We start from the raw sequence: 17,483 nt of genomic DNA on the forward strand, positions 1-17,483 counted from the left end.
AAGCACTTGAGTCTGCTGTTTTAAAGCCTACGCTCTTCTGGCGGTACGTAGATGATACTTTTGCTGTATGGCCTCATGGCAGACAGGAACTGGAGAAATTCCTTCATCACTTAAACTCATTACATGAGAACATCACATTTACGATGGAGATTGAAAAAGAGGGCACTTTACCATTTCTAGACGTGCTAGTACGCCGTAAAACTGATGGGTCATTAGGACATTCTGTGTACAGGAAACCGACTCACACAGATCTGTATCTCCAGGCGTCAAGCTGCCATCACCCAGCACAAACAGCCGGTGTTCTCAGTACCTTAATACATCGAGCGCATATAATATCGGATGATGAAAACCTCCACGCAGAATTAGAACACTTGGAGAAGGTTTTCAAAGAGAATGGCTACACTTCTCGCCAAATAAGGAAGGCCATGCGCAACTATCATAACAAGAAGCAACGCACTGAAGACGCAGATGAGGACTTTAAATCAACTGCGGCCTTCGAAAATAGGCCGATTACTGAAGAAAAATAAAATCAAGGTTATCTTCCGTCTACCAGCAAAGAACCGGGCCCTGGTTGGATCCGTTAAAGACGATTTACAACTGAAGAAAGCAGGCGTCTACAAAATTCCCTGTGAATATGGCTCTGCATATATTGGCCAGACGACAAGAACTGTCCATGAACGATGAATAGAACATGAAAGATACACCCGTCTGCGGCAACCGTCAAAATCGGCAGTAGCAGAGCACTGTATTTCATTGGGACATTCAATGGAATACAATGGAACAAAAATTTTAGCCTCGGTGTCCGGTTTTTGGGATTCCGTAATCAAGGAATCAGTGGAAATACGTCTTGCCAATAATCTTATAAATCGTGACAACGGCTTTCAGCTGGATAAAAATTGGAATCCTGTTATTAAAATTATACAATCACAGCGGAATCGATAGTGGCATTCGATACTCAATGACTAGATGAACCTTTTTTTTTTCACCACCGAGGGCAGCACGTACAACTCGGCTATGCTGCGCATGTCAACACCTGACGCATGCGCTGTAGGATGCCAGTACATTTCGCATGCGCGAGATTCGGCATAAATACCGCGACTGCACCTGGGCTCTTCAGTAGTTGTGTACTCACCTGATGATGGCCGGACGTCTCTGGGCCGAAATATCGTGGCAGAATGTCGACGGGATCCGGCTGCATACCCGGAAATTATTAGAAGAAAAAATTGTGAAGGTTGTTCGATGAACCCTCTGCCAGGAACTTAAATGTGATTTGCAGAGTATCCATGTAGATGTAGAGCAATTTTCGGGTGGAGGGCGATTGTTTCATCTCTTAGAAAAATGTCAAAATTCGGCAAATAGTTCTTTATTTTCTTCAGATGCCAAATCAAATAGGCGCCATCAGCCCGCATTTAAAACTAACAGCTAGTATCACGGTCCTCATCTCACAGCTCGTACCACCTAGTACACACGCAAGACAGCGAGAAATGTACCAAAGTTCAACCCGAATTGTTACGAGATTTTCACAGTTTATACTCAGCTACAACCTGAGTTTTACATTCGGTCCCTTTCAGTTGGTTTCTTTAAAAGAAGTTGCACGCCAACTATTCCGTAAACTATTACGAAATATGCCATGCGGAATTCTTCACAATGGCCGAGAGTTCAGGGGCGTTTATCTCTCCAGCCAATTCCTTCGCAAAGCTCAAATTTTCACAATCTATCCGTAAATGCATCTGCTTTCACGGCGATATAACCTTAACGCTAAATAACAGTACCTTCTTCATTTTACATATAACTTTTTCGGAACCATTCAACATGACCTGCGCGTCCGACAGCGAGACCACGACTGCCTCAATGCCGTTGCTCACAGCGCATATTGATACAGCGCATATTGATACAGCGCAGGAAAGACTTCACTCTGATTGGTTGATCAAATTCACAGCCAGTCATATTAATCTTTCAAGATCAAATTCGCGACTAAATTGTTTTACTCCAATCAACATTCAGAGATGCATTTACGTCATATAATGCTGCAAATGTTAGTAAAATGTTCCATCCAACCAAACCAAACGAAAACTAATCTTGAAATAACTTTAGAAAAGCATTTTCTACAAATAACTATTCTGGCTGCCTTCTTACAAAAACAAGCACACTTGGACATACGTCATCAGCAAGTAAAGGGAATTAGAGCTTTCGTTGCAACAGTTTGTTGCACACTTTCCCATGACCAAGTTACATAATGTTTAACAGGAGATAATATTGAATCTTCACGTTTGTCCCGCATACACACTCTCATTTATTTACACAACAAAACAAATAGTTATTAAATGGATATTGATTCTTACTGAATTCTCTATTACGAAAACGAAAAATAGTGAACGTTATTTAGGTATAAAAATTCAAACGTACTGACCTAACATTTTGCAAACTTCAGTAATGATTCCTACTGATAGCAAAGGACAAACTGTTACGCATCCAAACTGACTTTAATCTTACTAGTGTCGGGTTTCGCTATTTTTGGCCAAAATGCTGAGATTTTGCAACCAGCTTTTTCTTATAACAACAGGCTAAATATAAAGTTGTTTTTGAAATTTAATAAGAGTTAGTATACTTTATTTAGATTCTTATGGGCTTGAATATTCTGTCGCTGAAACTGACAGCAGTAGCGCTTCCCACGGTCGTGCTAGCGACAAGTGCAGGTGAATCACGCCGAGATACAAGCTGCTGTCACCGCCACGGACTCCAAAGCTACGAGCCCGTACTTCAAGGTACACTACTGGCCATTAAAATTGCTACACCACAAAGATGACGTGCTACAGACGCGAAATTTTACCGACAGGAAGGAAATGCTGTGATATGCAACTGATTAGCTTTTCAGAACATTCACATAAGGCTGGCGCCGGTGGCGACACCTACAACGTGCTGACATGAGGAACGTTTCCAACCGATCTATCATACTCAAACAGCAAAAAAATGGCTCTGAGCACTATGGGACTTAACATCAATGGTCATCAGTCCCCTAGAACTTAGAACTACTTAAACCTAACTAACCTAAGGACATCACACAACACCCAGCCATCACGAGGCAGAGAAAATCCCTGACCCCGCCGGGAATCGAACCCGGGAACCCGGGCGTGGGAATACTCAAACAGCAGTTGACTGGTGTTGCATGGTGAAACGTTGTTGTTATGCCTCGTGTAAGGAGGAGAAATGCGTACCATCACGTTTCCGACTTTGATAAATGTCGCGTTGTAGCCTATCGCGATTGCGGTTTATCGTATCGCGACATTGCTGCTCGCGTAGGTCGAGATCCAATGACTGTTAGGAGAATATGGAATCGCTGAGTTCAGGAGGGTAATACGGAACGCCGTGCTGGATCCCAATGGCCTCGTATCACTAGCAGTCGAGATGACAGGCGTCTTATCCGTATGGCTGTAATGGATCGTGCAGCCACGTGTCGATCCCTGAGTCAACAGATGGGGTGTTGCAAGACAACAACCATCTGCACGAACAGTTCGACGACGTTTGCAGCAGCATGGACTATCAGGTCGGAGACCATGGCTGCGTTTACCCTTAACGCTGCATCACAGACAGGAGCGCCTGCGATGGTGTAGTCAACGACGAACCTGGGTGCACGAGTGGCAAAACGTCATTTTTTCGGATGAATCCGGGTTCTGTTTACAGCATCATGATGGTAGCAAAAAATGGCTCTGAGCACTATGGGACTCAACTGCTGAGGTCATTAGTCCCTTAGAACTTAGAACTTAGTTAAACCTAACTAACCTAAGGACATCACAAACATCCATGCCCGAGGCAGGATTCGAACCTGCGACCGCAGCGGTCTTGCGGTTCCAGACTGCAGCGCCTTTAACCGCACGGCCACTTCGGCCGGCAAGATGGTAGCATCCGTGCTTGGTGACATCGTGGTGAAGGCACATTGGAAGCGTGTATTCGTCATCGCCATACTAGCGTACTACCCGGCGTGATGGTATGGGGTGCCATTGGTTACATCTCTTGTTCTCATTGACGGCACTTTGAACCGAGGACGTTACATTTCAGATGTGTTACGACCCGTAGCTCTACCCTTCATTCGATCCCTGCGAAACCCTACATTTCAGCAGGATAATGCACGACCGCATGTTGCAGGTCCTGTACGGGCCTTTCTTGATACAGAAAATGTCTGACTGCTGCCCTGGCCAGCACATTCTCCAGATCTCTCACCAACTGAAAACGTCTGGTCAATGGTGGCCGAGCAACTGGCTCGTCACAATACGCCAGTCACTACTCTTGATGAACTGTGGTATCCTGTTGAAGCTGCATGGGCAGCTGTACCTGAACACGCCATCCAAGCTCTGTTTGACTCAATGCCCAGGTATATCAAGGCCGTTATTACGAGCAGAGGTGATTGTTCTGGGTACTGATTGCGTGAAAATGTAATCACATGTCAGTTCTAGTATAATGTATTTGTCCAATGAATACCCGTTTATCATCTGCATTTCTTGGTGTAGCAGTTTTAATGGCCAGAAGTGTAGCTTACTGCAATAAAATGCTGTTGCGGTTTGACTCGCGACGTTACAAACCTCACATAGTGGACTGACGACACGTTGTTTTCCACTAATTATTTGGTTCTTTTCATTTTTGTCAGATCTCCTACCATATCAGAAACATAGTAATTAGTAGTTCATTTATCAAATTAAAGTGTGCTGTTTTACTAAAAGTGGAGTGTGAGAAGTGACTGTCAGTTCGGGCAGTAGTTTACATTTCCCTATCTCGTTTCGTTTGTGTTTCGGAAGTGACTTTCTTCTTTCTGTACTATTGGACTTACGATCACTGCAGTTTAGCCGTCTTGGGAGTGGGGGTGTTAAAACTGACAGTTGCAACTGGACCTTTTTTAGTCATACGGTGAACGATATGAGCAGAATATTCAGTGTGAGGAGCAACAGATGAGGACGCATTCCTTTGATCTCCTAGTCATCGTAAACACCGCGGTTTCCGCGCGTATGAGGAAGGAGCTCCTGTACTCCTTTGTATCGACGGCAGTGCTCTGTAGAACAATCGCTGGGCTTGCTTACGGCGAATACTCCAGCCTGGAGTGGTGGGCCCACGCGCGCCACTACACAGGGTTCCCCACAACAGCCTAACACACCGTAACCTAACCGCGAACAATGGTGCAACTAGACCTCTGACTGCAGCCGTGGTGGGTGCCCAGCTTTGTTTGCCCGCTGCCCGAGGAGCAGTGTTTGGCCACGTCATTACCACCCCCACCCACCCCCGTCCTTCCGCCCTTGAAGCAATGGACACTGCAGAGAGCGTCGGTCTGTAAACGTGGGTACACCACTCGGAACCAGGCACAGGCAGTCAGGCAACCAGCGGCCACTTCATTGTTATTTCGTTGGAGAAGAGAGAGCTTCCTGTAAAATAGCGGAAAACATTTAGAAACGAAAGCTGCTGTCGTACATGTAAAGAGACCTTTGTCAGAATGCTTTACTCGGCGACTTCTTGGATTAAGAGCCAACGGGGGAGCGATGCGAAACCTGCAGTTTTTTTGGCCCGCAGCAGCTCCAGAAATTCCTAGGCCATTTGTGAAAGCCAAACGGATGCGTGTTTATAGCAGCAACGTGTTGCGTTCATTTTGCAAAATCATATATAGCACGCGCTGCTTCCTGGACTCAGGTAGGCGCGCCAGCCCCGGATCGAATCTGCCCGGCGCGTTAACGACGACGGCCAGTGTGCCGACCAGCCTGGATGTGGTTTTTAGGCGGTTGTCCACATCCTACTAGGTGAATGGCTGGCTGGTCCCCACGTCAGATACCAAGTAATTTTAATCAGGCTATAGTGTGTTGAACAAAGTGAGTAAATCCACTGGCAAGTGTCTGGATACAATGGGAATTCAAATTGGATCATTAATTTCAAGTTGTTTTTATTCATCTCTAAACGAAAGACTATTGATACTTCTGTGGTGGTGGGGGGGGGGGGGGAGGGGGGTCATTGGGAACATGGTACTTGCATTAAGAAGCTTTCAGTTACCATGGGTTTCGCTCTGAAATTTAAAGTTACTGTGCTCTTGACTGACTAGCGGTCCACCATGGGTTTTCGACTGAAGAAGTGGTCCGCCAGCTGAAAATGTTGGGAAGCCCTGCACTAGAATAATATCTGATCCTAAGATAAGTTATTACATAGACTAAGTGAGACTTTGACTATGAAGTTCACTTAATCCCCTTCCCTTTTCCTTTATATGTAGCATGATACATTTGTTTGTTTATCTTTTATTTCTGATAGATGTAGTTTCATCCTTTTAAATAGTGTATGCGTTTTTCAATTTTTTTATTTTTTAGTATCTTTGTTACTATGTTTAACATTTTGGTTATAATTCTGACTAACTAAAAATTTTCTGTAACATAAGGTTTATTATTCTGTGCACACTATATTTTCTTGTACATTTCCGTATCCATTTGTAACATTAGAAAAAATTAGAAAACAATGACGTTTTGTCAGTTGTTCCTCTTGTTAACTTTACTTTGTATCTGGCACAGATGCAAACACACTTTGTTTTTGTATTTACCCATGTTGTTGTTGCTGTTGTCTTCAGTCCAGAGACTGGTCCACGCAGCTCTCCATTCTACTCTATCTTGTGCAAGCTTCTTCATCTCCCAGTACCTACTGCAACCTACATCCTTCTGAATCTGTTTAGTGTATTCTTCTCTTGGTCTCCCTCTACGATTTTTACCCTCCGTGCTGCCCTACAGTACTAAATTGGTGACCCCTTGACTCTCAAAATAACCTTAGTGTAAAGGTATGTTCGTAAGTATTTTAATGAGAGAATTTTGTAACTGTTAGATGCTGCCTATATTGTACTGTCCTTTTCTCAATAATCAGGACCTGATTTCTTAAAAATGATTTTATTTAAAGTAAAACTTGCCTTCCTGAATCATAGCAAAGTTTTGAATTTTTATCATGTCTGCATTACATCTTGTGCCACACGAAGCAGCAGACTGTTTCTGACAAAAAGAATTTCGAGTAGGTTATTTATCTCTAGCTGCTGCATCTGTTGATTTATATTTGCTTGCGAGAACAGCAGTACTCCAGACACACACACACACACACACACACACACTAACACACACACACACACACACACACACATGCACACACGCAAAAACGTGCTGATCAATATGTAAGTCAATTTTATCTCAGGGCTGATCTCATCTTGCATTACTGTGCATACTGGGTGTAATCAGGATTTTCAGGTGTCGTCCCAGGAAGTACATTAGTTTTCAGTGAGCGGTGTTGCTAATTTCAAACAGTTATTTTCTTTCGTGTAGAGCAGTACTTTTTTCTTGAGGATATTCTTAGTCTAACATTACGCTTCATATCACGTATCACGTAACTTTCATAACGTACTTCGTTACTGAGTTTTAGTTACCTAGTTTCCGCTGAGGCCTCTATTTGTTTCCTTTGACATTTGAGTAGGTTCATTTTTTTCTTTCAAGTTTCGAAGTTTAAAGTTTTGTTTCACAACATTGGTCACATGTACAACACGTGGCCATCCAGCAGCAAGTTTTGCTACGCAGTAGAATACCATAGCTGCAGTACACGTTACAGCAGGAAGACGGTTTCGACATCAATATATTCAGTTCTCTCAAAAATAGACAAAATTTTATAGAAAGTTGCATTTTGTCCTCTATAAAACAGGAAGGCTAGAGTTTCCTGTTATTATTAATAATAGTAGAAATTTTTTATGAGTAACAGAAACATGTTTCACATATATGCACGTCGAAATACTGAAGCGATCATTGATATGCTTTTGTTTTGCATTCTTTTTATAATTTTTTTTTTTTTTTTTTGAGGAAACAGAGTCCTCTAGCGCTATATGAGATATCTGTATTTCTTATGTTTACTGCCACGTCCTTCTATTTCACGCTAAAAATCAACAATTTTCGAATAAAAGCTGAACTAAACATTGGCAGTTCAATTTTGCTATAGATACTGTTACTTTTAATAAACTGACAGGAGCATAACTACAGTCAGTTCCATAAGAAAGTGTACTTCCTTATCTGTACGAAATAAAAGACAGTGTTACAAATATATTTTCATGAAAATATTTGTTATTACTAATTGCACAGTTATCTACGTTAATTCTATCGCTGTCATTATCGATTATAGCCTGGCACATTTTTGTCATAATTTTCACGAGATTCTGTGCACATTCTCTCGGTAAAGTTCTCCGTATGGTCCTCATTTTATATGACAGCTGCTTCAAAGTATACGAGGATATTGGCTTTCCTTTCAGCTTCAGCTTACTATACGACCTACCATTTTCGATCGGATTTGCATCCGGAGGCACTGAAGGCCAATCCATCGTGGAAACCCCATTGTCTTGTGTCGACGCTGTAGAGAGACGGCTGCGATGTTTCGGATCATTATCCTGTTGAACTCACTTTGCCTCGTTTCAGATCATTATCATCTTAAAGAACCGAGTTTGCCTCGTTCCAACCAAATAGCTTCTTGACGGACCTCAGAATGCATTTTTTATAAATACTGGAAATTTTTTCAGCGTTTAAATTGGCTGTAAATAAGTGCAAACTGCCAAAACTGCAACGGGCTAAACAAAACATTAAACTGTGACTGTATGTAGAACAAAACTGTCCAGTAGTTTATGTAGGCCTTTATATATCCTCACTCAGTTTCTGGACAGGTCACCGCTTCCATTTTATAGGGGAATCTAGTGAGACGCTTATCGCATATGCAGTTAAAGCGATAGAAATCGCCCGATCGGTATGCAACACACCTTACGTACAGGTAACACAGTTGCGATCTTAGTTGACAAAAGCTACTAGGCGAACTACCGTTTTTACGTTTATTTACGACAGTCTTACGGTAGCCAACGGAAGTTTTATAACACAAGTTGAAAATTGTTCAAATGGCTCTGAGCACTAAGGGACTTAACTTCTGAGGTCATCAGTCCCCTAGAACTTAGAACCACTGAAACCTGATTAACCTAAGGACATCACATACATCCATGCCCGAGGCAGGATTCAGCTGGCACGCGGTTCCAGACGGTAGCGCCTAGAACCGATCGTCCAATCCGGCCGGCTATAATACTCGTCTCTAGCTTGTAGTGTTGTTTCCCTTCAGGATACTGTCACTGGTTCGTTTGTGTTGCTGTTTCACTTTCAGAAATTTCCTGAGGCAGCGTCGACGATTTTTGTTGAGGAGCCACAGATGTCTTCTACAGGTGACCCAGGTCACGCATCCATGAGTGAAAGTTAGTGTAATGATGATCTGACAGACAAAAAGCTTATAGTGCTCAAATCTTTATTGTCGAAGACTGTGTTCTGAAAATGGACCAAAGCTGCTGTACCGCTTATACGATATCGGATTTCGGCGTCAATAACGTTGTATACATGGAAGAAGACTGGAGATACTAACAGATTTCAGATAGATTGCATAATGGTAAGACAGAGATTTAGGAACCAGATTTTAAATTGTAAGACATTTCCAGAGGCAGATGTGGACTCTGACCACAATCTATTGGTTATGAACTGTAGATTAAAACTGAAGAAACTGCAAAAAGGTGGCAATTTAAGGAGATGGGACCTGGATAAACTGACTAAACCAGAGGTTGTAGAGAGTTTCAGGGAGAGCATAAGCGAACAACTGACAGGAATGGGGGAAAGAAATACAGTAGAAGAAGAATGGGTAGCTTTGAGAGATGAAGTAGTGAAGGCAGCAGAAGACCTAGTGGGTAAAAAGACGAGGGCTAGTAGAAATCCTTGGGTAACAGAACAAATATTGAATTTAATTGATGCAGAAATGCAAACGTCTCAAAAATGAGATCGACAGGAAGTGCAAAATGGCTAAGCAGGGATGGCTAGAGGACAAATGTAAGGATGTAGAGGCTTACCTCACTAGGGGTAAGATAGCTACTGGCTACAGGAAAATTAGAGAGACCTTTAGAGAAAAGAGAACCACGTGTATGAATATCAAGAGCTCAGATGGAAACCCAGTTCTAAGCAAGGAAGGGGAAGTAGAAAGGTGGAGGGAGTATATAGAGGGCCTATACAAGGGCAATGTACTTGAGGACAATATTATGGAAATGGAAGAGGATGTAGATGAAGATGAAGTGGGAGATACGATACTGCGTGAAGAGTTTGACAGAGCACTGAAAGACCTGAGTCGAAACAAGGCCCCGGGAGTAGACAACATTCCATTAGAACTACTGACAGCCTTGGGAGAGCCAGTCCTGACAAAACTCTACCATCTGGTGAGCAAGATGTATGAGACAGGCGAAATACCCTCAGACTTCAAGAAGAATATAATAATTCCATTCACAAAGAAAGCAGGTGCTGACAGATGTGAAAATTACCGAACTATCAGTTTAATGAGTCACGGATGCAAATAACTAACGCGTATTCTCGACAGACGAATAGAAAGATTGGTAGAAGCTGACCTCGGGGAAGATCAGTTTGGATTCCGTAGAAATGTTGGAACACGTGAGGCAATACTGACCTTACGAATTATCTTAGAAGCTAGGTTAAGGAAAGGCAAACCTACGTTTCTAGCATTTGTAGACTTAGAGAAAGCCTTTGACAATGTTGACTGGAATACTCTCTTTCAAATTCTGAAGGTGGCAGGGGTAAAATACATGGAACGAAAGGCTATTTACAATTTGTACAGAAACCAGATGGCAGTTACAAGAGTCGAGGGGCATGAAAGAGAAGCAGTGGTTGGGAAGGGAGTGGGACAGGGTTGTAGCCTATCCCTGATGATATTCAATCTGTATATTGGGCAAGCAGTGAAGGAAACAAAAGAAAAATTCGGAGTAGGAATTAAAATCCGTGGAGAAGAAATTAAAACATTGAGGTTCGCCGATGACATTGTAATTCTGTCAGAGACAGCAAAGGACTTGGAAGAGCAGTTGAATGGAATGGACAGTGTCATGAAAGGAGGGTATAAGATGAACATCAACAAAAGCAAAACGAGGATAATGGAATGTAGTCAAATTGAGTCGGGTATTGCTGAGGGAATTAGATTAGGAAATGAGACACTTAAAGTAGTACAGGAGTTTTGCTAATTGGGGAGCAAAATAACTGATGATGATCGAAGTAGAGAGGATATCAAATGTAGACTGGCAATGGCAAAAAAAGCGTTTCTGAAGAAGAGAAATTTGTTAACATTGAGTATAGATTTAAGTGTCAGGAAGTCGTTTCTGAAAGTATTTGTATGGAGCGTAGCCACGTATGGAAGTTAAACATGGACGATAACTAGTTTGGACAAGAAGAGAATAGAAGCTTTCGAAATGTGGTGCTACAGAAGAATGCTGAAGATTAGATGGGTAGATCATATAACTAATGAGGAGGTGTTGAATAGGATTGGGGAGGGTAAAAATCGTAGAGGGAGACCAAGAGATGACTACACTAAACAGATTCAGAAGGATGTAAGTTGCTCTAGGTACTGGCAGATGAAGAAGCTTGCACAGGATAGAGTAGCATGGAGAGCTACATCAAACCAGTCTGAGGACTGAAGACCACAACAACAACAACAACATTTGCGTTAGCCGAGATATGACTGTCGAGTTAAGCAAGGTGCTCAACAGTATGTATGATTTCACCACTGGATGATATGACTGTTGGGCGAACGAACTATAAGAGTGACAACAGATGTGGAGAAACTACATTGCGCTGTCTCATTCAGAACATGAAAGATGGAAAAGGGATTTCTCTCGTGAAACACCCGCTTTGACCTTATCTATTCCGCCAGGATTCAAACAGCTTCCAAGCCGCATGAAAACTAATCTCCCAGAACGGCGCAGATTCCGCTTCCCAGATCCGGACGGACGGACGGACGGCAGGTGGTGTTTGTTCGTCTGCGGACAAAACGCAGACGCAGAGTGGATGCGGTGCGGCTCGGCTCGGCTCGACTGCAAAGCGAATTGCTCGATCAGCGCAGAGTTGCCAATGTTTGGGATGACGAGCACCGATCGCGCCGCATGAATAATGTATCCGCAGATGGCGCGCCGGGCGTCGCATTCATATTGATGCTCTCTGGCCCGCCTTGTCCCGGGCCGACATCTGGAGGGGTCTGCGGACCGCGCGGTCCGGGATACTTCTGCTGAGCACCTCCACATTCCGCCAACAGCCTGCCGATTTTGGACGTTATTCGTAGTAAACAGCCGTCTGTGGACACTACAGAAGTCATACATTTTCTTGATTCATGACTGGCAAAAAAAACAGAAAATAGCAATAACTGTTGGTTATTCTTTTGTTGTTGTTGTTGCGGTTCTCACTCTAGGATCTCACTGGATACACTAGCTGATCCTGCAGAAGGATCTCCGTCTCTGAACAACTACCGCAACCTACGTCCATTTGATCCTGTTTACTTTTATTTGAGTGTTCGTCCCCCTCTACATTTTTTGTCCCCTACAGTACGGTTCACTACTCGTTTAATGATTTTTAGATGGCTAAAGATCTGTCCTGGCAACTGATATTTCTTTTAGGCCGGCTGTGCAATAAGTATCTTTTCTCCCCACTGTGATTCAGTATTACATTGGTCATTCGATCTACTTATCTAATCATCAGCTTCCTTTGTATCATCACACTTGAAAAACTTCTATTCTGTTCTTTTCTGAAGTGTTTATCGTCGACGATGCTATTCTATATAATACTGCATTCCTTCCACATACTGTCAGGAAAGACTTCTTAACAGTCAGACGCTACATTTCTGTCCACTGCTACATCTGGAGGGGATTCTGTGGACCACGCTGAGCGTGGCGGGTCGCAGATTTTGGAGATTGTTTTGTTGTGGTCTTCAGTCCCGAAACTGGTTTGATGCAGCTCTCCATGTTACTCTATCCTGTGCAAGCTTCTTCATCCCCCAGTACCTACTGCAGCCTAAATCCTTCTGAATCTGTTTAGTGTATTCATCTCTTGGTCTCCCTCTACGATTTTTACCCTCCACGCTGCCCTCCAATACTAAATTGGTGATCCCTTGATACCTCAGAATATGTCCTACCAAGCGATCCCTTCTTCTAGTCAAGTTGTGCCACAAATTTCTCTTCTCTCCAATCCTATTCAATGCCTGCTCGTTAGTTATGTGATTTTCCCGTCTAATCTTCAGCATTTTCCTGTAGCACCACATTTAGAAAGCTTCTATTCTCTTCTTGTCTAAACTGTTTATCATCCACGTTTCACTTCCATACATGGCTACACTCCATACAAATACTTTCAGAAACGACTTCCTGACACTTAAATCTATACTCGATGTTAACAAATTTCTCTTCTTCAGAAACGATTTCCTTGCCATTGCCAGTCTACATTTTATATCCTCTTTATTTCGACCATCATCAGTTATTTTACTCCCTAAATAGCAAAACTCCTTTACTACTTTAAGTGCCTCATTTCCTAATCTAATTCCCGCAGCATCACCCGATTTAATTCGACTACATTCCACTATCCTCGTTTTGCTTTTGTTGATGTTCATCTTACATCTTCCTTTCAAGACACTGTCCATTCCGTTCAGCTGCTCTTCCAGGTCCTTCGCTGTCTGTGACAGGATTACAATGTCATCGCCGAATCTCAAAGTTTTTATTTCTTCTCCATGAATTTTAATTCCTGCTCCTAATTTTTCTTTTCTTCCCTTTACTGCTTGCTCAATATACAGATTGAGTTAGACTGTCATTGCCAATGAGTTAGTTATTATTTTCAGTTCACAATGTCACGTATGTGAAACGTTAAACTAAAAAACAGGAAAAGTTGGTTGGCTGTTTGGTCTAACACACTGCTTTCCGCCCGGCGGATTAGTGTCGAGGCCAGCCTGTGGATGGTTTTTAAGGCGGTTTTCCATCTGCCTCGGCGAATGCAGGCTGGTTCCCCTAATTCCGCCTCAGTTTATGTCAGCGATTGCTGCACAGACACTTTCTCCACGTACATGTACGCCATAATTACTCTACCACGCAAACATTTGAGGTTACACTCGGCTGGTGTGAGACGTTGACGTTCCCGGGAGGGGGAGGGGGGGGGGGGGGTCCAATTGGGTCCGAACCGCACAATAACCCTGGGCTCGGTGCGGGGCGGCGGCGGGGTGAGTGTACTGCTGTAGCCTGTGGGGCTGTGAACCACTGAGGCCTACGGCGAGCACGAAGCCTCCGTCTTTTCTAGGTCTCCAGTTCAATACAATATAATAAAGCTATCTAAAACGAAAAATGTAAGTAAAATAAGTAACTAGTCTAATGAATGTTTCAATACTGTAACAAGATATGTCGAAAATACTCCAACAGCACGCTGTGTATAGCATATTTGTTCAATAATGGTATTTCAGAACGGGCTTTATTCCACAGGGCTAGAAAGATTAATTTATGTTGTGACAAAAGTTTTCACCTTACAGAATTAATGAATGGTTGTGCGGTAACAAAATTTCAGATTATTACAAAATTCGATAATACAGCTTTAACTACTATATCATCATTTCGAACGTATTCCCTCCACACCTAATATGCCAAATTATCTTTCAATGTGCGTTTTACTTCTTAAAAGAGAAAGTGGGCAAAAAAAGAAAAAAAAAGCGTTGCGTTATTTTTTCCTCTCTACAAACCCGCCAAACAGCTCACCGGCCGCTGTGGCCGATCGGTTCTAGGCACTTCAGCCCGGAACCGCGCTGGTGATACGGTCGCAGGTTCGAATCCTGCCTCGGGCATGGATGTGTGTGATGTCCTTGGGTTAGTTAGGGTTAAGTATTTCTGAGTTCTAGGGGACTGATGACCTCAGATGTTAAGTCCCATAGTGCTTAGAGCCATCATCCAGCTCTTTTATTGACACTGGGAATGTTTCCTTGTCAGCAATGAGTTTGAGTTTTGAGGTAGCGTACTTACTGCATAGGCATGAAAATTCCTTTTTTGTCTTATAGTATGTTCGTTGATACTAAAGTATACTACAGACATAACTAGCGTATAGAGCAGGGACGACATTTACATTTTAATACACATACCGTAAGAACTTTGCGCGTGTCTATTTTCATGAACGGAGTGTGTGGTTTGCGAGTCACACGCAGTCGACAGCTGCCACAGGAGAGCGCTACAGTCGCAAATCGCTTTAAGTAGCACGTCCCAAGTGACCCACGTGCTGGGCCTCTTGAGGTTGGATCTCCAGCCCTCATTGACGTGAATGTCAGCTGCGTGGTCTCGTGTGAGGACAGCATTACGGAAAGCAGCGGAACAAGCCGAACACCTGTTCAGGGAGAGGAGTTACGGCGTGGGCTGCGCCACGGGGAAAACGCTCGGCGGCTGGTGGCGTATCGACAGGGCGAGCGAGCAGCGTTGCAGCCCCGTGGCCGTGAAGGGGAGAGTAAAATGCCCAGCACAGCAAGTGCCGCCGATCGCACGACTGCACAGAGGGGAACCGGTGGGAGTATGTGATCGGCTTTATTCCTACTGCTTGCAGAGCTCCTACGGCCGGGGTGCTTGTATAGTCAAGGTTTACCAACGTGCTGAAATATGTCTGTTACAAATCAGGATATTCAGAGGGTCACTTGCAACAGTTTGTAATCCTGCTGAATTTTGTTTTCGATTGCTTTCTCCACAGTGCATATTATGTGAAGAAATGTCGTTCATTTTATGTGCATGGTGTAAGAAAACATCCCTGTTTAATTGATAGTCCTCTATTTTATCGACACACTTCAGTGTGTTCATGAGGCATCTGCCAGTGGTTTACGTAAATAATTACTAATATTACACTTAATTCATTTTATGCCACTCATGGGTCAGATTTTCTGTTGACATTAATGGCATGGCACATCGCTCCTGTTCGATTTTTTTTAAGAAGTTGTTTTGTTGATCGAATTTCAGCGCTTGAGCGTATTTTATTTTCATAGTCGTTGTATCTTAACACCAGTCCTGTATACGGTCGACATGCACTGTAATAGGCACAGGTGGGAATCTAATAGAAGAAATAGTTATCAACCAAGGTGTTAGACAAATGCGGGCTGTCACCTACCCTTTTTAATATCTACATTGGCTTCGTTCTTCGCAAATGGAAATGTAAAGTAAACAGAGGAATTAAGATAACGAATGAGGCATACCTGAATGTACTTTTGCTTGCTGACGACATCGTTATTATTCAAAAGAATTAAAATGACTTCCAAAGGTCAGTACACCAGCTGAACGAAATTTGCAGGAAGTACAACTTCGAAATTTCTAGTAACAAAACAAAAATAACGACATTCCGAGGAAAATATACAGTTCAGTTCCAGAACAAGTGTCTCAAATCTCTCATTTTAGCTGAGCTATGAGTTTTGATTCGTACCCTGTTATTGGAAAAAAATGCGCAAATTACAAGCTGTGTGTGGTACCATCAGTTGAATATTGGGCCATTAAGTGCAAAAAGAAGGCATCATGAAATTCTCTAAAGTAAGGACGCTTACGGTGCTGTCCTACAGAAGCGAAAACTGGGTTACCACACAAAAAAAAGTAAAAAGTAAAAAATAGTAAATCAAATTGAAACAGCAGAGATGAGATTCCTAAGAAACCCGGAGGGCTGCACAAGAAGAAATTTGATTAGAAACGAAGATATTCGAACAGAATAAAATATTTTCGTCATGAATGAAAAAGTTCGAAAATATCGTGAAGATTGGAAGCAACACCTAATGAGAATGCCAGGTCACAGAATTCCTCAGACGATCCTGAACTACAAGCCGACTGGGACAAGATATATTGGAAGACGTAAAAAAGATGGGATTGATTTTGTTTGTGAGTTCGGAACAGGCAGCAGCCTAATCTCTGAAAGGAAGTCGATGATAGTGGTGGTGATCTTAACACCAGGAACATATCTTTTCCATGAGGGAATTGTGACTATAGTTTCATTTTGTTTTTGTGATAAAGCTGCACTGCCTTGAAAAAGATACTAATGCACCCACAACTCCCAATCCTTCCGCCTCACCTGCCAATACACTCCTGTCACGGTATGCTCTTTGGCCATATTTTTATCCAAAATATGGAGAAGGTCGTAGCTGTCAACGGCATCATGTTTATAAGAGAGCTGTCGATGACATCCATGATCCTCTCCACAGTTTTCATTTTAAGCCCCATTTGACCAAAAGCAGTCATTACAACAACAAAAACGATCATCAAGGATAAGCTCTGTTCGTAAAACACGACTTCATTTTATGGTTTTAGTATTTGGTCTCATGAACTGTGAGGGATCTAGCTACATTATGTTTACAGCAGTTTTCTAATTCCGTTTTTCTTGCGACGTAGTATTTTTATTTTTATTGTTTTTTGTTTGTTATTACTACACCGTTCCTGAAAGACAATGTGGGCAGCACAAGAAGCAGTGAAACAACATTGTGCACACTATATCTCGGAACTATGTTTCTGACGTCCCACTATAAACTGTGGCCCATGAGGAGTGGTCGGTATTGAGATATAGGGGAGAAACGCCCATTTCGAGCAAAAAACTTAGTATGGACATATGCCGTGTTATAAATAGCTTCCGAGA

Source organism: Schistocerca serialis, chromosome 4 (genome assembly GCF_023864345.2).
Source record: "Schistocerca serialis cubense isolate TAMUIC-IGC-003099 chromosome 4, iqSchSeri2.2, whole genome shotgun sequence".
Taxonomy (NCBI): domain Eukaryota; kingdom Metazoa; phylum Arthropoda; class Insecta; order Orthoptera; family Acrididae; genus Schistocerca; species Schistocerca serialis.